General features: G+C 41.2%; 1 protein-coding gene and 1 long non-coding RNA gene across 3 annotated transcripts in view; one reads left to right on the top strand and one right to left on the bottom strand.

The window, feature by feature from the left end:
- The window catches only part of RASGEF1B (RasGEF domain family member 1B), a 147629-nt gene that overhangs the window by 43733 nt on the left and 77841 nt on the right, over window positions 1-26055 (bottom strand). The window lies entirely within an intron of this gene.
- LOC118641321 lies at window positions 15334-19897 on the top strand. 2 transcript variants are annotated; one of them, XR_004961588.1, is made up of 3 exons: window positions 15334-15481; window positions 15798-15850; window positions 19090-19897. It is a non-coding gene; the product is annotated as an uncharacterized LOC118641321 (long non-coding RNA). The 2 variants fall into 2 exon arrangements; XR_004961589.1 differs by having other exon boundaries at window positions 15334-15477.

A 26055-nucleotide genomic window follows, 5' to 3' on the forward strand; every position in this document is an offset into this window, starting at 1 on the left:
CATGCTTTGGTTTCATGCCCTCTTCCTGCTTCTAGCCTGAGTAGAAGGAATTCTGCTCCTGTATAACCTTGCTTACTAGGGGCCCTGTTGGAATTCCATGGTAATAAAACGTGTGCATGTACTTGGCATTGCCTCTGTACGAACATTTCCCTGGAGCCGAGAGAAGGATGATGAAGGCAGGGCATGAAGATTCAGATACTCAAGATCCTGCGTCCCTGCCCAGTCACACCAATCCCTTCATTAGTATAAAATGAATCCTGCCGCTTCGAAGGAATTCTTGTGATGAAACACGGGATTGGGTCAGCTGTGGAATGGTCATCTCAGTAATAATTCCCAACATTTGTTATAGTGCACAGTGTTCTTGCACATCCATTATCTCGTAAGGAGAACGTAGGATCTGTGAGGTCAGTCAGTTATAATAGTGGTCACTACAAAGGCATATATTTTCCTTTCCTGGAATCACTAAAAATGTCATAGGTAGCCATTTAAATTTGCTAGGAAAACACTCCTAAATAGAAGGGAATTGACTCGAGAAGATCACTTCAGGGAAGTCTCTTCCGCATGTCCCTGCGATCCTTTATCGCTGTCCTTCATCTCCCAGACCTTAAAGTTGTACAAAAGAATGCAACGAGACGGCCTGGAAAATTCCACAACACACTGAGTAGGTTTCAGAGTGTCCTAAGAAGATGTAAATATTTACTTTATTTTCATTTATAGCAGACAAGAACTATTGAAAGGCAAATTTATTATTTTCCCTGTATAAGCCTTATTGTTTCACTAATTTGTCAATTCTTATATACTCTTACAAAGTAATTATTAAAAATATCCTCAAGAGGGATACTGATATTGAGAAATTAAATATAACTTGGCCTAATCACAGAGTCGTGAGACATCTTTATTGATTATATACTGCATAGTGAATTGTTATTTCTGTACTGACAAACATGCATCATTTTGATAAGCTACATGTATTGAGTAGAAATTCAACTATGTTTAACATGAGTATATTTAGATATTCTTCAGTCTATAAAATTTTTACAGTTAATGGTAAATATAAACATATTTCTCTATTTCTAATGTCTTTTTCTACAGTTTTTGTCTGGTTCCTCGTAAATAAATTGATTTTATAATGAACTAAGAAAAGGTTTTTCTATCTCAAATTATTTCATGATGTTATATTAAAGCTGATTGTCTTGATAGAAGATCCCCTCAGTTTGGACTAATCACCGATCTATGTCCTAGACCATTGAGTGGGAAAGGAGAAGGGATAATATGAATAATAGAATAATAAAATTTTAGAGCTGAGAGAAATATTAATGATCATCTCGTTTCATCTTTCCCCACCCCCATGCCACCAACCAAGGCAGATTTTTTAAAAGTGTTTTTGAGATGAGAAAATTGAATCCAAGGGAGAGTAAATGATCTCTCTCCAAGGCCATCCAACAAGATAATAGCAAAGTTACCGAGTCAAAGAGCCTGGCTGATAAACCCAAGACTTCAAACACTACATGATTTTACTTCCTAATTATTCCCACAGGGGTGAAATCTATGGAGATACTTTGATATTATCAAAGTACAATTTGTTTTCAAATATTGGTGACAAATATTCCCTATTAATCATTTCTTAATAAAATCATAAAGTATTTTCTAGATGTTGCTAAAGCCTTTGATTAGAATTCTCTAAATATTGCTAGTACCATTTATCTTATGTAATATTTAAGATAGTAAAATAGTAAACTCTTGGTTGCTTTAACATTAAAGTAACGTGGTCTGGACTATTAATCGGACTTTATAAAGTATACTGAAGAAATTATGTTGATCAAAAACGTTTATTTAGTAAGCATTTACTATTGTCATCATGAAAACATATCCCTAAGGTATTTTCTCTTTCATGTAATAAAATAATTTATTTTCATAAGAGTATCATTTTTAAAAATATATTAGAGCATCGTTATGATTTTTAGATGATTCAGGGAGGGTTAATTTTGTAAAATGTCCAAACATTCATTTTGACACGTGGAAATCATTAATTCCATAGAAAAGCCAGAATTTCTATACAGTATTTTTAGCTAGATATTGCTATGGGAAAACATAATGCTAAATATATTTTCTGCACAGAAATAAATGGAGCAGATCATATAGTTCAATTGCATTTCTCTAGCGAATTAGAACAGCTACCTCTGGGAAGGGGTGGCGTTGAGACCGGGAACGGGAGAAAAGGGAGCTTCAACTCCATGTAGTGTTGGATCTCTTTCATAAAGAGACGTACAGCAGATGTGGCAAAGTGTTCATTAGTTTCATTTGTGCGTGGTGGGTACACAAGTGTTTATATTTTGTAAATTTCTTTAGAAAAACAAAAGAAATTTATAGTCAAAATTGTATATTTTCATAGAGCTATACTGCATAATCTTCAACATATTTAAAGTCTATATTTTAAGGCAATATACACTGGCAACGTGCTTGTCTTACGTTTCTCTGCTCACTGGTTAGGCACATTGACACAGTATAACTGTCCATCAGAAGTACAAAGGATTTTATTTGGTCCCATCATACAAAATGATAACATGTGAAAACTTTATCAAAGAATATTAGGCATCTCACATAGTTTATCAAAATTAGCCCCTCTCTTGCTTTCTGGTGTCCCCTCTTAGACAGTGATGTGTATTGTGAATAAACACACAAAACAGTTTTGATTGTTGACTGAAGCCTGTTTTAAAGTGGAATCTCTCACAGACCAACACCACTAGCATATGATTAATGTTTCTAGAGCCTGGAATTAACTGGTGATAATTTTAGAATCTACAATTATTCACATAATTGTCTCTAATTAGCTGTCTCTGAAGAGTGGTCAAGAACTAAAGGCAAATGGAGGTTGGATATACGGATAAAACGTCCCTATTAGTGGAATGGTCCATTTATTTCAGGCCTGTTGAGAAAGTCCAGGCGGGTGTTTCGAGATGTGTTTGAAGGAGCTGGCAGGGTGGAAGGACGTGGCTGTTGATTGTAGAGGTAGAGTTTGGAAAGAGTTAGAAGAGAAGAATAGAGGAATTTTTCGGCCCAGACTATTGTTCAGTGATTTTAAAGAGATTTCCCTCTAAGAAAACATATATAAAGAAACAGCCTCAGAAAGACCAAGGCCTTTTCTACACAGGTATGGATTCAACACCCCTCACTGGATGGAATTCAGAAGAAAGGGTAAAATAAAATGTCTCACTCTGGATAAAGTTCCCCAACTAAACATTCGTCTTAAGTTCTGTTTTTGTTTTTGAAGAACTCATTAACCTGTTAGCCGAGCGGGACGTATAAATACGTCAAACGTTGCATACAGTAAAAAGGGAATTCCCCGGTTAACAGGTTAAAGACTGTTTTTCAAATGCCCAGCCTTCCTAAGCTAAAAGTCAAGCACCAACTGTTACAAAAGGCAATTATGAACCTAAACTTGCTCACTTCCAAAATACTAACAACAAGCTGTATTTTTTTTTTTTTAACCTCACCCGAGGACATTTTTCCATTTTTGTTCAGATAGAGTGAGAGGGAGAGAGAGTAAGAGAAAGAGAAATATCAACGTGAAAGGGACACATTGAGTGGCTGCCTCCAGCATGACCCAACCAGGACTGGGAACAAACTGCAACCGAGGTACGTGCCCCTAGTGGGAACCGAACCCAGGTCTCTCTGGACCACAGGCTGACGTTCTAACCACTGAGCCAAACCAGCCAGGGCCAAGCTGTATATTTTTCACAAAATAGTTAAATTAGGATATATTATTTTGAAAATATCTCTAAATAAGTGCAATTCTTGTTAGCCCTCCTCCTGCTCTTATGGTAAGGCTAATGGCAGATATATATCATTTTTTGATTTAGAACACACAACAAAATAAAAAGTGAGTTTGAATTTTGTTCTGTGTCTTTCCATTTAGTGAGGGGAAAAAAACATATATATTTCCACAACCAATCTTTTAAAGTATATTACAATGACATAAACTCCTGGAATATCTCACCTCACAAGTAAGGCGCCTATTATGCTTCATATATTTTTATAATTTATAGGGTTTTTCCCTCCCTCCCTCCCTCCCTCCTCCCTCCCTTCCTTCCTTCCTTCCTTCCTTCCTTCCTTCCCTCCCTCCTTTCCTTCCTTCCTTCCTTCCACCCTCCTGTCCTTTCCTTCCTTCCTTCCTTCCTTCCTTCATTAGCAAACTGCATAGATGGTGAAAATTTTTCATTCCAAATCATTAACCCACCTTCAAGGAAGAAGAAATGCCTAAACCTGTTAAACAAGAGTTTTTTTAGGGAGAAACAACTGGTGTATTGAAATAAGTTATTTGCACAAAAGCTAGCAGAACTTGTCCCAGAGCACACAAAACGAGGGAGGAAATGCAAAACAGGACAGCCTGCTCAGAGCAGGAAGGGACAGTGGAAGGGACTAGAAGAAGGGCAGTTGGCCAGTACGGCTCAGAGACTCTGGTCAGCGTAGGAACAAATAAAGAGGATTCTATAAAAGGTGGCTCTCCTTTAGAGACGTTAACATCTCAGATTCTTAGCTTCCTCTACTGTAAAATTTGGGGTGGATTGGATTACGTGATTTCAGAGGTGTCTTCTAGCTGTCAAATGCTACTTCGTATTAAGACAGTTTTAATTGTTAGTTTTTAGACCAGTTCCATCTGGATACCTTAGAAATGAGCCAAGAAGCTTGAGGAAACCCAGAAGTGATATACTTGACCCAACCCCGCTGATTTTATGATTACTGGCATACTCTTTCCCTGCAGTTCAATGTCTGCATTGCTATAATGATTATGATGCTTGCAAGAGTCCCTAGGGATCTGCTTTCACTTTTCCTAAGACTTGGCCTATGTTAGGGGCAGTGACTGCAACCCTGTATGCTATGGCATAGTGATACTTCTGCTCAAGGTTTGGTGAATGAGGCTTGGAAGGTCTATTTCTGGAGCTAATTTCTTATCCAACGGATATGCATTCCATATAGGGTGACCAGCCATTCCAGTTTGCCAGGACTGTCCTGGTTTTAGTCCTGAAAGCCCTATGTCTTGGGCAAACCCTCAGCTCCAGGCAAACTGAAATAGTTGGTCACCCTAATTCCACAGATATTTACTGAGAACCTACTGTGGCCCAGGTCCTAGAAAAGGCTTTGGGAACTTAATGAGAACAAAATAGACAAGGTTCTTGCTGTCATGGGGATACTATCCAGGTGGGCATGACAGACATTAAACAAGAGGGAAAATAAACAACCAATCATCACAGAGAAGTATCATTACTGGAATGGAAAACAATCGTGGGGCCCTGCTTAGAGGGGTCAAGGAAAGATTCTCTTAAGGGAAGACCTGAAGGATGAGGACTCAGTTATGAGTGTTGCCAGGGCAGGTTAGTTCTAGGTCATTTCTAAGAATGAAGAGGCACTTAAGGAAGACCTTCTCACTCTCTAAACTTGTCTTATTTATCCATTTATAAATTTACTATTAGAACTGTGTTTAGAATGAAAATTCTAATAGAATAATTAGAATAAAAAGTACACATGAGCAAAGCCCTTATATATAACTCCTATGCCCACAACAATACTTGGTGCTTAATATACACTGAATAAATAAACGAGTGAAAATCTTGCTACCTTTTGATTTACTATATAGCTCCCTAAACTCACTTTTCCTGAATGATTCCCCTTTTCTCAACCAGCCTGTCCATAGAGCAGATGGAGTTATAAATCCTGTGGGCCACGAAACACTCACAAGCTTTACACCAGAGTTATTCTGAGCCAGCCTGTGCCTACTTGCTCCAAGTGAGGTTTCTGAAGCCCTTTTCCTTTGCTCTGGGCCCATGTATTGGCTCATAAGATATTAGGTTCTCTGCCACTGAGGAGAGATTTATCTCATAATTTCAAGCCTTCAGTGTTACACTAACCGGCCTCTGACAGTGGGTTGTAGTGTTACTAATTAAAAGAAGTCAGAGGTCTAACAAACTTATCATTTCCATCAGGAAATTTCTCACCTCCCCCAGAATAGCTCCCCCTTATGACCTTCTAATTTCTGATAACGATACCTTTGTTCTCAGGGTGGAGACCTCAGAGTCCTCTTGGCCTCCTATTCAAGCTTGTTGTCTGCATTCAGTCAGCAGCGGTATCTCCTCATTTTCTACCCTCCAAATCCTCCTTCCCTTCCCTGCCCTTTCTGGTCCCATTGCATTCAGAGACTAGAAACAACCACCGACTTGATTGCCACCCCTTTCCCCACCACCAAGCACATACAGATACATATATAATATACTGCCAGAATAAACTACCCCTCATTTGTGGTATCTCAGGACCCTGAATTGCTCACTTACTTCAAAACTGACAGTGGTTTGCTCTATTGAAGCAATCAAGGTTCTCAACCAAACTTTCCAATCTTATCTCTTATTTTTGCTGTTACATACATAATAATCCAATTGAGAGAACTGCCTGTCTCTAGATTTAAAAAAAAAAAAAAGTGTTTTTCTATCTCTATAACTTTTCTCATACCATTCCACTGACCTGAAATAAACTTTCATAGTCCCCAAATATAATTGAATAACTGCTTCGGCCTGCATTTTAGAAGCCCATTAAAATTATCTTTATTTTAAGTTCCCATAGGGAACTGTTAATACCTGACACAACCTTAAAAAGAATCATAATTACTGTCATGTGACGATTTAATACTACCAACACATTTTGAACACTGGTTGAGTTAGTTCTCCTGTTGTAGTGTAAGCGATTCAAAGCTGTGGTCCCTGATGCTAAGTTGGTTAATGGACGTGACCGAGGGATTCAGCATTGGCGATCACTTTGAGCATCACAGTGTTTCCTATATTAGCAGGAATCATTTGTGGCCGTCCCAATTGAATTTAAGAAAAGGTAGTTTTGAGCATTTACTACGTGCCAGGGATTGTGCTAAGTGCTTTTTATATACATACATTTATTTAATCTGCATAACAATCCTAGAAAGCACTAATATTATCTCCCTCTTTACAGAAGAGGAAACTGAAGCTGAGGAAAGTTTTAAACAATGCCCAGGAACAAACCCCTAGTAACTGACAGAACCAAGATGTGGATCCAGGTGGGCCTGACTCCATGGTCTCCGTAGACCAAGGAGGACACAGTCTATAGAGCAGACACACAAACAGCAGGTGAATTTGAATTGTAGTAGGTGCTGAAATTGAAATGAATCCACGGCTTGTGTGCTTTCCACGACCACATGATGTGGCCGCGGCACCCTGTGGGCTCGGGCTGTGCTGCCTGAAGATCAAGATCACGATCGCCCACAGCGGAAACAGGAAGAACTCGGCTCAAATCTTGACTCAGTGTGAACTTGAACAAGTTGTTTAATCATTACAGACTTCAGGTTTTCCACTTGTGAAATTAAAATAATAATACTTGTTTTAAAACAGAAATAATATCATGCTTTAAAGTCATTAGTACAGTATCTAGAACATAGAATTCACTCGATAAATGGTAGTTAATTAAATATAATTATATCATCGCTATTCGGCAGCCTCTTTCTTCCTTAATACCTCAGCTTCTTCCAAACTCCCGTAAAAGAATGACTATGTTTGGTTTTCTACATGTGTGATTTGATTTAGTGTTGAAGAACCATTTGAAAGTTGCTGACACCCTTAAATTCTTTAGTGAGCAGCTCCTAAAATTAAGGACATTCGAGTACATATTTATATATCTAAGCTCCTAAGAAAAATCAACAACATTACCCAATATCATGCAATTCCTAGTATATATTTAAATTTCCTACATTGTCCCCAAAAACTATTCTAAAGAATTTTTTGAACCAGGATGTAGCCAAGGTTAACGAGGTACATTTGCTGGTTGTTTCTTTGTTCTTTCTCAGTCTGTATCAGTCCCCACTCTTCTCCCAGCCCTTCTCGGCTTCTCGTGACTTTGCCTTTTTTAAAGAAACCAAGCCACTGTCTTGGAGAAAGTACCACTTTCTGGATTTGTCTGATACTTTTCCTCAAGGTTCCATGTAACTTGTTCTCTGTCCTCCGAGTTATCTATACATTAGAATACAGGTCTTAAAGCCGTATCGCTTTTCAGTTAAACACTGTGGCAAGAACGCTTCAAAGTCGATGCTGTGCAGTTCGTATTACATCACATAAAAATTTCCATGACCACTTCCTCTTCAAAATATTTTGTGGGTTTTTTTAGCTTTCTCCGGGGTATGGTGAGACCGACCAGTGGTTTTCCACTCTGGCTTCACTTAGAATCTTCAGGGGACTTTTAAAAATTGTTTGGTACTTAGTTGCACCCCAAGAGTTTCTAGCCTGGGGCCCAGGCATGGGTATTTATGTAAAGCCTCCCCAGGTGATTCTCACTGTAAGCAAGGTAGAGAGTGACTGGTTTACAACACAAACTCTGAGAAGGCAGGAGGAAGCGCACACCTTCCCTATTTACTACTACATGTTTTCAATGTTCTGTAGAAGTCCTGACTCATAATTACTGCTCAGTAATACATACTGGATTAATTTTCAACATATAGGCAACTCGTCTTCCTTTCATACTATAGTATTTTTCTCTTTTTCTAAATGTGTACCATAAAGGCAATAGGTGAATTTTATAGCAGGTTTAATGAGAACATGCCACTATTTTTCAAAATTCTGAAAACTATATATTGACAGAAAGAATCATTTTCAAACTTCTGAGAGAGGAGAAAATGCAAATAATCATTTAGCTATAATTCAGTTGCAGACAATTCCATTTAAAAAATTCTTTTCCCATTACCAGTTCTAGTTCTTAATGTAAGGACTGGTAAAATGACTCAAAAATTATTTACAGAGGAAAAAAAGACTGTGAGTGTATCTTAGCTGTAATTGTTTCTTTCAAATATAATGAGCAAATTTCAACTAGGTGGAGAAGTGCAATAGAAAGAGAAGGACTTTGCCTGGACAGTGTGGCTCAGTGGATTGAGTGTCGTCTCATGGACTGAGAGGTCCCGGTTCGATTCCCGATCTGAGCATATGCCCAGGTTGTTGGCTCAAGCCCCAGTGGGGAGCATGCAGGAGGCAGCCAATTGATGTTTCTCTCTCACATTGATGTTTCTATTTCTCTCCCTTCCTCTCTCTCTAAAAAATCAATAAAAACATATTAAAAAAAAAAAAAAAAGAAAGAAAGAGAAGGACTTTGGGTATAGTTATGCTTCAATTTGTTCAAAGTCAACTTCAGCCAACTCTTAAAAACAGAATAGAAAGACCTATGATTTGTTAGAGCTTGCCAAAATTGTCTGTAGTTTTAAATACAAAACGATAAGAATCACCTTTTGCTAAAAAAGAAGCCTACCCCATAGCAAACTTAGGAAATAGAGAATATACACTTATTTATTGTACTTTTACTAGATGGAAATCATCAACAACCTAAGAGAAAATCAGCAAAGGATATGATCACATAGTTTGTATCTGAAAAGGCTTTTACTGAGATGAAAGATGCTCAACCTGACTCATTAACAAAAATGTAAATAAAAATTATACTGAAACCTTTTTCTTTAACTCATCAGATTAGCAAAACTCCATTGTATCCATTGTGAAGGATTACAAATGCATGTACCTATTGATCCAGCAGTGCCAGCTAACGAAAATGATCCTATAGATACACTCCACTCATTATGTGAAATAACACATGAGTAAAGTTATTCATTTTCTCAGGTCAACAATTAGAAGCAACTAACTGTCCTAAGTTTTGTTTTGTTTTGTTTTTAATTTTTACTGATTGATTTTCGACAGAGAGAGGAATTGGGGCTGGTGGGGGGAGAGAAATATTGATTTGTTGTTCCACTTATTGATGCATTCATTGGTTGATTCTTGCATGTGCCCTGACCAGGGATGGAACCCGCAACCTTGGTGTATCCAGGACAACATGCTAACCAACCGAGCCAGCGGGCTAGGGCTCACTGTCCTAAGTTTTGATAAACTGTACTGACATGGAATGCTCATATGCTATTTTGTGAATAAAGGTACAGATTATTATGTAGTGTATGCTATAAAGTAGGCAGATGAAGGAAAAAAGAAGGAACATATATTTGTACTGTATTATTTTTTACATAAAAATTTGGGGGCAGCCCTGGCCGATTTGGCTCAGCGGTTAGAGCGTCGGCCTGCGGTCCAGAGAGACCCGGGTTCGGTTCCCGCTAAGGGCACGTACCTCGGTTGCAGTTTGTCCCCGGCCCTGGTTGGTCGTGCGGGTGGCAGCCACTCGATGTGTCCCTTCACGTCGATGTTTCTCTCTCTCTCTCTCCCTCTCTCTCCCTCCCACTCTACCTGAACAAAGAATGGAAAAATGTCCTCGGGTGAGGATAAAAAAAAAAAAAAAAAATTGGGGGGCAGATAAGCAAGGAATGATAAGGGGTTAGCTACTGGGAGAGGGGATGGGAACTAGGCAGATGGTAGACAGTGAAAGGGAGAAAGAGGAAGGAAACCTTGTCCAAGATGCCTCTTCATACTTTTTTGTGTTTGAAGTCTGTGAATATATAAAATAGTCAAAATTTTAAATATTCTTTAAAATCCCTATCAAAACTCCTGGGAAAATGTATTTTTTTTATAATAGAAAATATCCCAGATATTTTTATAGAAAGTATTCTTGTTGTGGGATTTTAGAACCAATTCCATTACTTCTCAGTTTCATGAAAAATGAAACTGAAACTCTGCATACTTCTCAGACACCCAGACCTAAAACATGGACTCAGGAAAAATCTCACAAGAAAACTTGTCAAGATAATTTCCAATCTTGAGTTTTGTTTTACAGAAATTCAATGTTTTAGCATACATTTAAACATGATTATTTAAAGTCCAAAGAGACCATTGTTGAAAGATAGTCATTCCAAGGCTAATTCTTACAGAAAACTGAATTAATGTTGTCAGAGTAAAATTAGTGTCTTTCTGCCGTGGACTCTCCATGGGACCCACAGGAGGGGGGCGGACACAGTGACAGGGGAATTCCATCTCAGAAAAGAAGAGATTCTTTCTTCACAGGCAAACCAATAAGAGGGAAAGGAATTCAGGGTTACTCATTTGGCTCTGAGCACCCAATACTTTCAGTTACCACTTACTTTAGTGTAGATTCCTTTGCAAAAACATATGGGACCCTTGCTGAATCACCAGCACTCTGCCAGTGCATTGCATATAGCAGGTGTACCATAGAAATATGACGACCACAGTAAAACATATCTGTGTTCTAGGGTTTTTGTGACTTACCAAGTCCTATATCCCCTCTCAGCTCAATTCCCTTATCTGGAAATGGAATGATAGTGCCTAATTGGAATACCTCCAAATTGACATGGTCACTAAATAATACAATAAATATAAAAGACTTTGGAAAGTGTAAATTGAAAATAGTACAACTGTTACTGTTATTATGACACGAACATAGAGAGGGCAGAGGGAGAAAAAAAATATTTCAGGATATGCTTCATGAAGAATATGTCTCATTTTTACAGATGAGCGAAAGGAAACCTAGATAGGTTAAATAAGTTGCTCAAAATCAAGTCAGAAGCAAAACTGGAGACAAACTCCCATTTAGGTATTTTGAGTGGCTGTTTATTTTCCCACTACTCTTCTTTTATCACTTAGAGTCTTGCAAGCGCTTCGAGAAGGAAAAGGAAAAATGCCACTTGGTGACTCTGGTCTTGGGAAGGCTGGAGAAACACTGAAGAAGTGATCAGAGAAGGCACAAAAGGAAACAGAGTGTTGGTCAAACCCTGGTTGAAATGGCTATAAAAAGGAAAATCAGAAGGGAGGGGGGTAATGAAAAACTAACTTTTGCTAAGCATTTCTGATTTACCAGGGTCCTCAGAACTTAGTCTCATTTAACCATCACAGTCTAATTAATGCCATCTCTATTTTCTAGCTGAGGAAACCGTTAACAGACAAGAAGCAGTTAACAGTCTTATGCAAGACCAGATAGCTAACAGGTGGCAGAGCTGCGATGCGATCTGGGACTGTGGAACTCTGGGTCTGGCCCCTAATCACTTGCCTCATTCCACAGTTACAACTGAAACCTATATAACATATATATATGGAGAGAGAGAGAGAGAGAGGGAGAGAGAGAGAGAAAGAGAGAGATTGTAGATGATATTGTAGATGATATGTGTCCAGTAGCAGGGTACTACATATTTTTAAAAAATATTTATAGTACATGTTCAAAATATTAAAAAAATTATCTTCATTAAATATTTTCTTTCTGAACTTGTAGGTGAAATATTAGTGAAAATCTCAAGATGGACTCATGTTGGGTATTTTCTGTGTAAGAGTGAAAACCTGGGGCCACTTCTTTAGGATTCACACCCTCAGGACCTTCTAAAAAGGACCAGAACAGGGAGTTTCAGTCAATGAATAAAAACTAACACATTGTAGTCTTTGAATGAAATTAGTCTGGGATGTTTTATTTTTCTGTACTAGGTAAGTTCCTGAATATTTGATGAACTCTAACACAGATACAGAACTTTCTAAGTACACTGTTCTGACAGGTTACGCATTCATTGAACCTTCATAACTATATGAAGTGAGTTCTCTCATCTCCATTTTGCAAATGAGGAAACAGACACAGAGAGGTCAAGTAATTTGTCTAAAGGCACACAGTTAAAGAATGGTGGTGCTGGGGTTCAAATGCAGGTAGTTCGGCCAGACTAATCAATACTGTATATGGTATAGAGCATTTAGGATAGTTTGTCACCTAGGACTTCATTTAAAAAGCAATCCAACTACCCTGGCCGGTTTGGCTCAGTGGTTGGAGCGTCAGCCTGCGGTACCGAGAGACCCGGGTTTGGTTCCCGCTAAGGGCATGTACCTCGGTTGCAGTTTGTCTCCAGCCCTGGTTGGGTTGTGCGGTTCACGTCGGTGTTTCTCTCTCTCTCTCTCTCTCTCTCTCTCTCTCTCTCTCTCTCTCTCTCTCTCTCTCCTTCCTTCCCACTCTATCTGAACAAAATATCCAAAAATGTCCTCGGGTGAGGATAAAAAATAAAAAGCAATCCTACTGTCTAAAGTAAAACTCTCCAGTTGTACAGTTGGACAGATAAGGACTCACCTACTCATTAAGTCATTCCCACATTCATTCATTTAACATGTATTATAATCCTACCATATATCAGGATCAGTAACAGCAGAAATGGATATGGTTTCTGCTATCCTAGAACTCAGAGTTTAGTGGGGAGAAATGCCTAAATCATTTAATTTCATAAATAAATGTAAAATTACAAAATTACAAATTTTCATAAGACTGAAGGAAAAAGGTAGATGTTATAAGATTGTAAGAACATTTAACGAGGTGTCTGTCCTAGTTGATGGCACTTCCTGAGGAAATGACCTTTGAGCTGGGGTCACAAAACAAGAGACCTTGAGTTGTTTAACATTTCTAAACCCCAGTTCTGGCCTGTAAAATAGGGGTAGTGGATTGTCCTACAGTCTTAGTGAGATAACAAAGAGGTTATTCCAGCACTTAGTAAGTACTTAATTAACGATAGTTATTGGTCTTGTCATTCTTTTTTTTTTCTCATTACTTCTTGACCAGTATCCAGTTAGAGAACAAGATAAAAGAATCCAAGATTTAGAATAATAACAATCCTAAAAATAGAAAGGATAGGGAAGAAAAAAATATTTTTTAAAATGCTGTGAATTTTTTGTTGGATTATAATTTTTTAAAAAATAGAGTTCTTCAGTAAATTAAACAGTGTATTTTAAGTAACCAAATAGGAAAATAAATGCATACAGGAAACCTAACGCTTTGTTAATGTTTTTTTCTGACACCCTTTGAATACTGTCATGATATTGCTTATGTCTGCTGATAGCATATTTTTCTGTGTTTTTAAGTATTTTTTTCAGCATTAGTCCTGGATTGATTGACTGATTAATTGAAATGCTCTTTTGCCCAGAGCTTACTATTGCAGCATATGGAAGAAAGGGTCAGATTGGCTTTCTTGTGTACAGGCTGTGGGCGTGAGGGTAGACGACCAGTAGCGCTAATGAGGAAAGATGTTTCCAAGCTAATATATGACTCACAGAGCAAGAAAAAGATGAAAAGCTGTGCGTTAAGTTGATAGAAATATATTGACTCTTTCCTGAAATGTGAGGTGCCCCTGGAAGAGTCCCTTGGGGGCTGGGTAAAGTAGTGCCACATTTTTCAGAGAGAAATTTGCTTACACCTCCTTGGGGACAGCACTTCAAAGGGTCAGAGGGCACTTGAGAAGCCGGAGCCTCACTGTGAGTGATGTCACATTCAATGGAGGTATGTGCCCTGGAAATCCATGCGTACACAGCCGAACCAGCGGGGGGGCGAGGCGCTCCTGGGGGGCAGCCTCACTGTGAGTGATGTCACATTCAATGGAGGTGTGCGCCCTGGAAATCCATGCGTACACAGCCAGACCAGCGGGGGGGCGAGGAGCTCCTGGGGGGCCCTGCTGCCGGGGACACAGCACATTCGTATCCAGAGTCCAGACTCCACCCTGCTTCATCTGCGGGCAGGAAGGGCTGTGGGAAGCCCCTCTCCCCCCAATCGTCCAGGCCCATCTCTTTGTCCAGGCCAAGTCTGGACTTCAGGGTTTCACCCCCATTTAGCCCAGCGGCTTTTGTCCCCATGGAGTCTGATCCTTCCAGCAGCATCTTTCAGGAGTTTGTTTGACTCAGGTACTCTGGGGAAAAGTTCCCTGTCCTTGATTCCTGTTATTTTGGGGCACCTTTAGCCCCAGAGTTCCCATCAGTAAAAGGTTTGCATTTCCTTAACTAGTCTGAAACGGCTAATGAATGTGCCCAACTTCCTCTCTTCTGTTCCTTCTGGGAGAAATTCGAAGGTATTATAAGGGAGCTAGGTTACAACAGGTAATACGGGACATTAAGTGTAGACAGCCCTAAAAAGCTACCATTAACCACGAATGGAATCGCCAAGTTCCCTTTAAATGTGATGATGTTTTTCTCATCACCAGGGATAAACACTGAAGGTGTCTCATGTTTCCAGGGTGATTCCGAGGGGCCAGCCTTTCATTACAAAGGTAAGTTTTGTAGCTACCTGTGTATTTTCCCCCTTGTAATTAGACCATTGTGTCTAAGTACTGGCCAATGACAAGAGGATTGCCGTCTCCTCTTCCAAGCACACACGTATACACACACTGGAGGGAGGGGGAGGGGAATAAAGACCAGTAAAGAAATGAGACAGGAGTAGAGCTTTGCGGGCTTAAGGAGGCAATAAATAGAATCGCCTGGCAAATCCAGGACTGAGAGAAGCCTTTCAAGGCAAGATTACCTCCAAGCCTCTTTCCCCAGAAGCTCGGGTCTCTATACACAGGCAAAGGAGGCAGGCAGGTGCTGTTAGAGTTAGGAGGGCGGGACTCTCCTCAGTCCAAATCCCTAATCTTAAAACCACACAGCAAAGAGGATGCCTTTGCCTCTAGAAGTTAAAGAATGTGCTTTAAAAAAAATTTCCTGTGTACATGCAGCCGTCGGGTTATTGACCACACCTCGCACAGAGCAGGCAGTGAGTAAGTAGTTGTTGAATAAAATATGTGTTTCCTGGTGACCAGGGACCTGACTCCTTCTGTCTTCTCAGGAAAAAATTTGAATTATCTGTCGTGTGTTAAAACAAAAGGCCCCAGTCATGCAGCTCTTACGTGTGAAATCTCCAGAGATAGGAAATCACTGTTTGTTTATTTCTTGACCTATGACAGCTGTATCTGGAGCCTAGCTCTAGAAATAAAAGGAAAATAAAATATCTCTAAACAATTTATTTAAAAAAAAAAAGGACCCTCCCCCAATGCTGTTTGCCGCCACCTTTTATTTTCTCTGCTTCTTTTTCAGCTTGACATCCTCAGCAGCACTACCTGACAGACGCCTGCAATCACCCTGTGAATGTAAGTAATTTCCTTATTGACAGCCTCCCATTCTCCCTGACATCTGCCAGCGCTCCCTGACACTTGAATAAGCATTAAGACATTAACAGCCTGGCACAGGTTTAAGGGCTGGAATCGCAATGCTTGGCAGGACCGCCACACAAAGCCGCAGGCAGAGAGAGACACCACTCACTCCACTCGGCCGTCCTTCTGGCTAGAAAACGCGGCAGAGCCCAGAGCAAATGCCGATTATGCGCTTGACTGCTCTGGCATGTTGGTGTCTCCTTAGACAGGCCAGATCGGACATGGGAGAAAAAGAAAAGAGAAACAGGAAAAATGCCTACTTGTGAGACAGTGTGAGAAGTGAAGGTTCGTAAAAGGCAGATCTGTGCTCACTGGGATGAGTTCATATTTTAAAAGGACTGACTCCGAATAAGCAGCGAAGTCATGTGCGCCCGCCTTACACATGGAACAATTTGTATCGGGCTTTCTTCTGACAATATCACATTCTTCCCAAATCCTAGCTGGCAAAGGCTCTCTTTGTACCACGGGTTTTTGAAAGCCAATTTTCGGATCCTCATACAGAAAATTATTAGGAAAGAACTACAATCGGCTTTGTTGCCGGATCCTGTTCCCTGAGAAATGGCAAAGCTATTACGGTGCTTGGTGTGAAGCCTGAGTCAGAGCGCTGCCTCCATTCTGTTCTAAGTGGGGCTTGTTTGGGATCAGAAACCTGCACTTTGCATAGGTAATGCTGAAATTAGCGTCAAAATAGAAGGGGCAGAACTGTGAATGTGACAATTTTTCTTGAGTGAAAAATGACTCAATATGGCTGCACTTGGCAGACAACAGAGTTAAGAGGTTTCACATCAGTTCAAGGTAGTCCAGCGAAGGAAAGGTCAGGTGTGATGTTTCCCTCGGGAGCCTCCATGGCTGCAGACTTGGACATCCTCTGAGACTGGGGCCCCATTGCTCCCAGTTCCCAGTTGGCCGACGGTTGGAGCCCAGTCCTCACAGAGAACAGCCCCTATTTATATAGTGATTTCTTCTGCACATGCCTTCATGTCCCTGTTGTTTGATCTGAGCCTGGGGTCTTTATCTCTGGTGTGCAGATGAGAAAGAGAGAGGCTCGAAAACGATAAGGGACTTTCCCCAAATCACACAGGCAGTGACAGGTGGAGGCCCAAATTGATCCAGGGTCTTGACTCTTGGGTTGTGTATTTTCATCACATTAGCTTCCAGCTCAGGGATTTGGTCAAAATTACCAGAGATAGGGAAAACAAACTGGAAGGACGGTGAGCTGTGGAGATGGCAATTACGCTGGCTGAGTGGTATCTCAGTGGAACCACAAAATGTGCCCCAAGCCACAAAAAGGTGCTGCTCAGATGGGCAGGGTGGTTCCCTTCAGACTGAACTCAGTCCTTCCGAAGCACCGCAGGAGAATCGGGGCCAGCCACAGGGTGGGGTGGCGGTCTGAGTGTGGATGGGCAGGGGGAGTTGCAGTTCTTAAACTAAATTACAGTCATTTGCTCTTTAATGACGGGGATGTGTTTTGAGAAATGCATTGTTAGGAGATTTTGTTGTCGTTCGAGTGCACTTCCACAAACCTAGGTGGGATAGCCTACTGCACACCTAGGCTATTTGGTCTAGCCTGTTGCTAGGCTACCAGCCTGTTACTGTACAAAACAATGTCAGATCAAATCAATTATAAGAGAAAATGATGCTATTAAGAGACACGGTAACCCAGCCGCTGTGGCTCAGTGGTTGAGCATCGACCCATGCACCAAGAGGTCACCGGTTCGATTCCCTGTCAGGGCACATGCCCAGGTTGTGGGCCCAATCCCCAGTGGGGGGCATGCAGGAGGCAGCCAATCCATGTTCTGGCTCATCAATGTTTCTATCTCTCTCTCCCTCTCCCTTCCTCTAGCTCTAAAATCAATAAAGAAGAAAAATTACAAAAAATAAAAAAATAAAAAGACATAGTAAACACAAAGTGTATGACGCTGCTGTTGGCATAATACAGCATATTTGTTACAGCAAACCTTAAAAATATAAGTAGAAAGAGCACACTAAAATAATGATGAAAAGTATAGTACAGTAAGTACATAAATCAATAGTCATTTGTTATTATTGAGTATGATGTACTGTGCATACAACTGGCATGGCAGTAGGTTTGTTTACACCAGCCCCAGCATCACCATGAACACGCGAGTAAGGTGATTGGCTGCCATGTTAAATGGATACAACATCACTGGGTGATAGGAATTTCCATTATGGTCCATTATGATGTTATGGGACCACCATCATATATTTGGTCTCTCGCTGACCAAGATGCTGTTGCAGAGCATGACTGTAATGCCACCTCCAGACTGGCTACTACAAACTTTGAACGTTTAAGAGTTTGGGCTTTGACTACAGAAAACAGCATGGGGGTTCCTCAAAAAATTAAAAATGAAACTGCCTTATGACTCAGTGATTCCCCTCTTTTGGGTATGTATCCGAAGAAACCCAAAACACGAATTCGAAAGAATCTATGTGCCCCTATGTTCACTGCAGCATTATTTACAATAGCCAAGCTATGGAAGCAACCCAAGTGCCCATCAATAGAGGAGGGGATAAAAAAGTAGTGGTACATATACACAATGGAATATTACTCAGCCATAAAAAATAGTAAAATCTTACCATTTGTGACAGCATGGATGGACTTAGAGGGTATTATGCCCAATGAAATAAGCCAGCCAGAGAAAGACAAATACCATATGATTTCACTTATATGTGGAATCTAAAGAACAAAATACACAAACTAACAAAATTGAAACAGACTCATAGACACAGAGAGTGGGCTGGTGGTTGCCAGAAGGGAGTAGGGTTGGGGGCTGGGTGAAAGAGGTGAGAAGGGATTAAGAAGTACAAATCGGTAGTTACAAAATAGTCCTGATGCTGTAAAGTATAGCATAGAGAATAGAGTCAGTAATATTCTAATAACTATGGATGGAACCAGGTGGGTACTGGAAATATCAGGGGGAACACTTTGTAAAGTATGTGATTGTCTACCCAATATGCATCACACCTGACACCAATGCAAAATAATATTGGAAGTAAACTGTAATTGAAGAAAAAAAGAGTGTTCGGCTTTGGAGTCAAGGGGGGCTGAGTTCAAATTATGCCTCTCATTAGCTGTGTGGGCTGGCCTGAGTTCAGTTAACTAAAGCTGTTTCTTCATTTATAAAATCATGATGACAACCATATCTTCTTTACAGGCTTGCTGTGAGGACTAACTGAACTAAAGCTCGTCAAGTGCTTAACACAATCAATGCTCAAAAATAAATGTTAATCCATTGGTACTTGATGCAGAAGCTCATCTAAGGCTGCCATCTTTGCAACTGTCCACTCAGCACCTCGTCTTGGATGTCCTGCACTGACTCCTAATGCATGCCTCAAGCCAGTTCATCCTCCACGTACCCACAATAATCATAACCAAAGCTACTGAAAGCTTCGCCTGTGTCCTGTGCACTATATTTTTCTTAATTATCCCACAAATTAGGGGTTATATTTCACTTTTACAGACAGGGCAATCAAAGCTCAGAAAGGTTAAGCAACCTACTGAAAGGTTCACAGCTGGTAAGTTTCAGACCAGACTTCGAAGCTAGAGTCATTTGATCTAAAGTCCCCTCAGCGTACTTCTGGGCCAAACCAACTTGTCTCTGCCAGAGAGCAGGCTGCAAACTGCAGGAACTTCGATTCCTCTGTCATGGTCCCCCACCCACACCATCAGGAGCTCCTCTCCTGCTGTCCCACCTGGTGGGGATCTTTCACATGTTGTCCACGCTTTGCATTTGCTCCGACTGCTGGGTTCAGAACTGCTTTTTCGTCTGCTGGACATCAGATGCTGTCTGGATGTCCCTTCTTCCACTCAGGTCCCGTTTTAGTTCACTCCCACCACACACACACTCAATACTGCCCGATTGACTACCCAAAGCCTAGTCTCATTAAGTCTTCCCTGCAGAAGTCCTTCAGTGACTCCCCCCATTCTGCAGAAGAAAAATTAGTCCAGCCGGTGTGGTTCAGCAGTTGAGCGTCGACCCATGCACCGAGAGGTTGCCGGTTCGATTCCTGGTCAGGACCCATGCCCAGGTTGTGGGCCCAATCCCTAGTGGGGGGCATGCAGGAGGCAGCCAATCGATGTTTCCATCTCTCTCTCCCTTTCACTTCCTTTCTCTCTAAAATCAGTAAATAAAAAAATAAAAATAAAAATTATACTAGTCAGCCCGACGATAAAGGTTCACTTCCTCTATAAATGTGCAAGTTAGCTCTTTGGTTCTCACTACTTCTCTTTGCACACTCAGCAGAATGTCCAATCCATGTGGGCAGAACGTGTGCTTCTTGTTCACTCCTGCATCCCCAAGACCTAGAATAATGTCTTGTTTGTAGTAAGTGCTCATTAAGTGTTTGTTGGTTGAATGAATAAATGAATGAAAAAACAATCTTCCCAGCCCAAACTAGTGTACTTTCTTTCTACTGTGTTTTACTGCAGGGCCTGTAATGAAATCTGCTTTCATTGTTTTGAAGGTGCTGGTGTGGTTTTTAAAAGTGAAGAAAGGTCAAAACAGGATTTTAAAATATTTGATATATTTTAAAAGATAATGTTTATAACCTCAATGCTTTTTATGTTTATTAAACACAATTTAATATAATTGTGCTATTCAAATATAATTACAGGAGTTATAAAATATTAATGTCCAGTCACTATAGACAGTATGACCAGTACTGGAACACCTGCTTAAACTAGAGTGATGCAGCCCTCCCTACTGTCGCCAGTCGCGTGCTGCTGAGACAGGGTCGTCCGAGGCCCCTGCTGTGTGCACCTTGAACTGAGGCTCTGCTGCTCCACCTCATCCCTCCGGTCTTCATGCAGTCCGCTCCTCCCCCAACTGCAGATCTCCTTCCAACGCCTCCCATCCTGTTCTAGACTTCCCTCTCCGGAGGAAATCACTTACTTCCCCACAGCACTCTAATGGTAGGTTCACATGTGTTTAGGATTCATCAATTGATTCCATGCATGTCAGTGATACATATTCTGACCAGGTTTCTGAGAGCAGGGCCCATCATCTGTTTCTGGTTTAACCACTCTGTGCCCACTGCTCACAGGTGAGCTCTCTCTGTCTTTCTCTGTCTCTCTCTCTGTCTCTGTCAGTCTCTGTCTTTCTCTCTCTCTTTCTGTTTCTGTCTCTCTCTCTCTCTCTCTCTATATATACATATATATACATATATATAGTTGGTTTTTCTCAAACATAATAAACATTTATTATTTTAATTTTTTAAATGTAATCTTTTTTAAACATTTAAAAATTTTTTCAGTCGCAGTTTACATTTGATATCATTTTGTATTAGTTTCAGATGTACAGCACAGTAGTTAGACTATGTATTTTTAAATAAATAGGTGAATGTGGCGATACAGGTAAAAAGAGCAGATGGCCGAAGCCTCGGTGTTGGGCATTAGGCAGACTTCACTAGTTGATAGAGGGCGGGGCAGCGGCGAACTGTGCCAAGGGGTTATCAGAATAAACGCAGCATATTATGAAAAGCAACTTATTGATTATAGCCTATTGATTAAGTATAGGCTCTTGAGCCATACTGCTTGGGTTCAAATACCAGCTTGGGCTCTTAACTGTATAACTTTGGACATTAAATAATATTTCTACCTACGTCATAGGGTTTGTTTTTTTTAATTGATTTTAGAGAGAGAGGAAAAGAGAGGAAGAGAGAGACAGAAACATTGATGAGAGAGAACACCAATTGGCCGCCTCCTGCATGTGCCCCACTGGGGATTGGGCCCACAACCTGGGCATGTGCCCTGACCGGGAATCAAACTGGCGACCTCTTGGTGCATGGGTCAACACTCAACCACTGAGCCACACCAGCTGGGCTCATAAGTTTTTTTTTTTATACAGATGGAAAAAGCTAATGTACAGTGGTGATTCCCAGTGCGGTAGATTGCAATACTGTTTCAAATATCTGGTTGCCCTCGTATTTAATATACACATTCCCACTGTCGCATGGCTCCCGGTGCTCCCCTCATGGCATCAGGCCTGGTCACATGACTTGCTTTGTCCTGTGGGATTTGAATGGAAGTGAGCAGAAGCTTTCAGGGTCATCTACCATTTTCCTTCTGCCTCAAGGTTGCCATGTCTCAAACAGGGTCTCCCCACTCACGCCAGATCCTGCGATGAAGAAGCCACAGGGAACAGAGCCTCAGCCACCACAACCAACGACATATAACACATGAGGAATAACCTTCTGCTGTAAGCCACTGAGACTTTGGGGTTGTTGCTGGGACATAACCTGTTGAAGCTGACTCAGTCCAGAGAAAGAAGGACTCCATCCACGTACAGCACAGAGAACCGTGCCTGGAACGGAGCGGGCAGCAGCAGTGACCATCACTGCCAGTGCCCGGCTCTGGACACGAGCCCTTGCTTGTCTCAACTCAAACGTTAAGACAATATTTTGCACTCGTCAAAATATTTTGTTGTAGACAATTATCTGGATAGGAGTTGGGAGGTGTGGGTTCCAGTCCTAACTTGCTTTTGCTGGAGCTCTGTTTCTGCGTAGATAACCATCAAGGTTCCCTCCAGCTCAAAGACCTTTCAGAGTCCACAGGCAAACAGCTGCCAGAACCTTGCATATGAGTAAACAAGTGTTGGCTCTTCCAGTCACAAAGCTGGGTGATTTGGGGGCCTCCTTTTCTTTTCAGGTTTTATGTTAAGCTTTTGCCAATGTTTTCAAAGCAATACATTTGTGCAGGCTCCTGAAGTACACCGCTGCTTTTTGTTCTTTGTCTTGTTCTCTAAAATTAAGTTAGGTCACAAAACTCTTAGAGAAAAAAGGGATTTCCTAGAAAAAGGGTTATTTAAAAAAAGGCTTTGGCCCTGGACAGTGTTGCTCGATGGTTAGAGCGTGAGCCTATGCACTGAAAGGTTGTGGGTTGGATTCCCAGTCAGAGGCACATACCTGGGTTGCATGTTTGATCTCTAGCTCAGTCTGGGCATATGCAGGAGGCAACCAATCTATGTGTCTCTCTCCTCTTGATGTTCCTCTCTCTCTCTCCCTCTCTCTCTCTCTCTCTCTTTCCCTCCCTTCCACTCCCTCTAAAAATCAATGGGAAAAAAATATCTTTGGATGAGGATTAACAAGAAAATGTTTGGCTAACCAAGTATTTGCTTAACTTGAAGGACTTAAAGAAGAATGAAGGGTATGATGAGGAAAGAAAGCTAGGCTGCCATGGTGGGCAGAGCTATGGCCTAAAAACCAAAGCTGTGGGTTCCAGCCTACACCTGCCCACAGTCAGCCAGGTGACCTTGGGCGATCACTCATCTCTCTGGGTTTCAATTTCCCTATATGTAACAATAAAGGATCTCCAGTTCCTGCCTAGCACTGATGTTTTATCACTATGATTCCATCCAAATTAACTGACAAGGTGGTTGTTGTTTTTATGAGGTGTAAGTGGCAATTCTCTTAATTTGCTGAGATGGGGAAATACACCAAAGAAGTGAAATGTTTACAGGGGAAGCCCAGCCCACATAAATCTTCTAGATTGCTAATACATTTTTATCCTAAAGGAGAAATAGAAGAACTTGATTTATAATCATTTAATGAAACAAGCACTATTTGGTTTGCCAGACGAACAGGTGGCCTACTATCTTTTTCTGCCCAGTTGCAGGAGATTTTCTGCTCCAACTAAGGAAAGCTCATCTCTGCCATATTCCTCCCAGCTCTACTGAAATGTATCCAGATCCTCAAAATCTCAGCCAAGGTCTGTCAACTAAAGTGTGGCTACCAAAGCTGGTCCATGGACTGATGTATTACTGGGTTAAAAAACCAGGACCCCTCCTGTCACTCGAGATGGCAGGTGCCTACTGTTCTCATGCTGCTGGCTTTGGCAGAGTTGACAGACAGTCCAGCTTCTGTGCCCTCTTTCCCTGGACTCCCATCGCCATCCTTCTTCAGTCCATCCCATTCCTGCTCTTGGACAGAGGCAGCTCCAAGATTGGCTTTGGTAAATAGACAATCTAAGTAAGACCGTGTGCTCTAAGATAAGTCCCTAGGATCTCCCCTTTAAAATCATATTGTCCTTCCCACATAGACTCTATGATTATCAGAACTTGGGAAAGCCCACCCCTAGCCGCAGATGGGCATTCCAGAAGGACAGATCATGAAGGTGCCCTGCTTAGAGAACTGGTTTAGAGCTTGGCTAATTGAGGGTCTCCAGATGCTGTGCTTTGTGTCTCCTGCAGTATTCACTCTGAGTCCACACTTCCCCAGGGCTATTCCAGCCCAGAACTAAGCACACTGCAGGGACCAGACCTGGGCCATTCCTGTCTCAAGGGGCATTCTTAAAATGGTCACTGTGGTTTGGGGACTCTCCATCAGGATGGCCAAAATTTTCTCAGAGCTGTGCTCTGGTCTGAAACTCTTCCTACTCAACCCTTCCTTCCCTCTTCCCTTTTATAGGTCTCAGGTTTATGTACTAGACTGAAAGCTGCCCCTGCCTACTCCTGCTCCTTCCCCCTTTGTCTCGTATCCTTCACAGGTACTTCCCTCAGTAAACCTCTGGCACATTTGGTTCCATTTGTCATCTGTCTAGGAGAAGTAGAGGAGAAACAGAACATGATACTTTCAAATGTTTCTGTAACTGGTACACTGTATTAGGGTTCTCCAGAGAAACAGAGCCAACAGGAGATTCTATACAGAGATATTATATATTATAATATTATATGTTATTTATCTATAATATATAGGCCTATGCAATATATGTAGTATATATACTCTCCTCTCAGTTCATAACAACATGTGTGTATGTTATCAGGAGGAACTGGCCCAAGTCTGAGAAGTCCCAAGGTCTGCAGTTGGAAAGCTAGAGACTCAGGAAAGCTTATGCTTATTTCCAGTCCAAATCCCAAGGCCTAAGAGCTGATGGTGAAGCTCCTGTCAGAAGGCTGGCAGACCTGAGACCCAAGAAGAGCTCCTGTTTCAGCATGAGTCTGGGGAACAGAAAAGACCAATGTCAAAGCAGTTAGGCAAAAGGAATTACTCCTGAGGGGTGGGAGGGTGCTGTGGTGTCAGCCTTTTTGTTCTATTCAGGCCTTCAACTGATTACATGAGGCCCACCTACATTAGTGGACACAGTTTACTTTACTTGGTCTACTGATACAAATGTTCATCTCCTCCAGAAATACCCACACAGACACATCCAGAATAATGTTTAACCAAGTATCTGTGTACTCTGAGGCCCAGGCAAATTGACAAATAAAATTAACCATCACACCCAGGAGTCTTACAGCTAACCAGTTAAATGACTTTTGCTAAAGTCATGAATATAAGTCAAGTTCTCCTAGTGTGAGTTGCATTTATGTTTATACCTGTCTCTTTGCAAAATCCATGAATGCCTTGAAGGTGGAAACCATGTCTTAGTCATTGTTAGATCCTAAGGATGTAGCGGAAATTCATCAGCTTATATTTCTTGAGTTCCTACAATGTGCCATGCACAAGGAGCTAGGGATAGAACAGTGAACAAAACAGACCAGGTCTTTGTGCTTAGAGAGCTTGCAGTTAGGTGAGAGAGACAAACAATGTATAGAAATTGAATGTATAATATAACGTGGCAGTGATACATGTGAAAAGAAAGGAGTACAGGAAGTGAGGGGGTGGAGAAGGATGGAGAGGCGTTATTTTACAGAGGTGCTCGGAAGTGGCTTGGATGGATAACGTAATGGATGAAAGACTATAAATGAAGGTCTCGGAAAGGTTGTACAGGAGTGTTGGGGAAAGCAGGAATTTGAAGCTACGCAGAGCAGAAGGAAGACCTTCCCCTCCAGTCAGGGAATCAGCTCAACTCAATGCTTATTCCTTCGGTTCTGGCCTGTAGAGTGTTGTTTGCCTCTCTTATTCCCATTTTTACAGAGTGCCTTTTCTTAAGTGACTTCCTCACTGGAGTAGGTTTTTACATCAATTTCACCACTCGCACGGACCTGCCCAACATGAGGGCTTGGAGCCAGCTCCCACTTCTGAAGAAGCTGCTCCGGAGACACCTCAGTAAATGAAGAGACTTGGCAAAGAATCCCCAGTCTATAGGCAGGTAATTAAGAGAGATTTGCAAAGCCTGGGGGTAAATCAAAGGCCATTATATATGTACAGTTTGCACTAAACCACTTTTATTGCAATTTGAGCTC

The sequence above is a fragment of the Molossus molossus genome, unplaced genomic scaffold, assembly GCF_014108415.1.
Source record: "Molossus molossus isolate mMolMol1 unplaced genomic scaffold, mMolMol1.p scaffold_m16_p_1, whole genome shotgun sequence".
NCBI lineage: Eukaryota > Metazoa > Chordata > Mammalia > Chiroptera > Molossidae > Molossus > Molossus molossus.